Genomic DNA, 2,022 nt, shown 5'->3' with positions numbered 1-2,022 from the left:
GAAACTTTTTTCCTATCATCATATACAATAGTATATGTAACAGTTGCGCTCAGTCGTACCATGTGTCCCGATATGCGCGTACCAGAGCGCTAACACGAGACTACAATGGCTCTACATTAATCAACGTAATTGGTGTTCATCCTTGTGTAATCAACAGTGTTCTGTTGACGCTCGAAATGTCATTTATCTACATAAAGCTACAAATGTGTGGACGTTCACATACATCTAAATAAATTAAAAAAGAAAAAGAAAAAAAACGTATATATATATATATATGCATGCATGCTACGTGTGACAACGTGACATCACAATGATATTTGATTGACTTAAAAATTACTAACTCAATACAATGTGCTGTACAATTCACAATTATCGACATAATAATAGATACACGCACGTAAATTCACATAAAATCATGTGTACAATTAAATTATTTACAGCATCGATAGATCTTTGCTTATTTCTACATCAAGTAATAAATCAGTTGACATTAGCTCTAGAATGGACAAAAACGTAAGACACACGTACATACTCGCTCGCATTCATTCATACCTTGGTATACTAATCTAATATTTACGATGTATCAAAGTAGTATTAATACTGTGTACTCTACTGCTGCTGCATATCTGCTACTGCTGTATTGTGTGCGTAGCTAGTTGCGCTTCTCCAAGAAATATTCTACAAACAATGCTTTTATATCATAAATAAGTGTAAACGTAACATATACGTATACATAATTTTATCTATGCTGCATATTTAGCCAATTATATCACATTAGTTTTTTGTGAGGAATTTATTTCTTCTTTTTTTTACACACAGCTATCGCAAATCAGTGTAATCAAGGATGAAGAGCTCATAGTTTTTACGTTTCTATCTAAATGTGCGTGGATACACAAAAGCAAACATGTGAAAGTTTGTTTTGATTTTAGAATCCGAACTATTGGCATACTAATTTTTATAATTATATGGCAGCTTTGTAACTACTTTTTAAAATTTCCCTTTTTTTATCCTGGCGATCAATTTGTCTGGATTATTATTTTTATACCCGTGATTTGTATTAGAATGATACTGTCGATTTTTAACTAAATGTGTTTAGGCCTTTGTCTGGTTGCTGTAGGTATCACTTAATATTACAAATTGATACTACACGCGTGCGCGTATACATCGGGAAGTGTGAGAACGATTCACATGTTTTTATTTGGGGCTATTATTATGTACAAGTGAAGCATAATTTTTTCCAAATAATATATCGACGAAAGATTAATATAGACGGATCCATTCGCTTGATTCATTCTTTAAGAAACGAGGCACGCAAACTGCTATATATTAATAAATTCACTATTATTACATGGCAACATCTTCCACTGTTATATCTAAGACTCTAAGAGTAAAGGCTGTATCGTCACATTAAACGTTAAAAAGAAATACAAGAAGACACAGTACACTCTTTTAATGGCGACAAAATTAATCCGACGATTCCTTTGTTTTGCGGAATGTAATATAAAACAGTTTAGTGCGTTTAATTTTCGAGAGGTTGGGATTTAATTGAAACAACTACCTGAAACCAATGACATATTATCGAGTTAAATTAAGATTGTATTTAATTTTTTTGCTGTATAGTTTATATTTGATTTACCGAATCACGCTAGATAATCGTGATAACGTGATTTACAGCTGAAAACTCGAATATCTATCAACAAGTTGCCAACAAAAAAAAAAAAAGAAACTTTTTTCCTATCATCATATACAATAGTATATGTAACAGTTGCGCTCAGTCGTACCATGTGTCCCGATATGCGCGTACCAGAGCGCTAACACGAGACTACAATGGCTCTACATTAATCAACGTAATTGGTGTTCATCCTTGTGTAATCAACAGTGTTCTGTTGACGCTCGAAATGTCATTTATCTACATAAAGCTACAAATGTGTGGACGTTCACATACATCTAAATAAATTAAAAAAGAAAAAGAAAAAAAACGTGTACATGTATACAGTATAATACTTATATATATACATATAT

The sequence above is a fragment of the Formica exsecta genome, unplaced genomic scaffold (assembly GCF_003651465.1).
Source record: "Formica exsecta isolate Colony F162 unplaced genomic scaffold, ASM365146v1 scaffold579, whole genome shotgun sequence".
Classification (NCBI taxonomy): Eukaryota; Metazoa; Arthropoda; class Insecta; order Hymenoptera; family Formicidae; genus Formica; species Formica exsecta.
The sequence above is the reverse complement of the archived record's forward strand: the minus strand, read 5'-3'. Positions refer to the sequence as shown.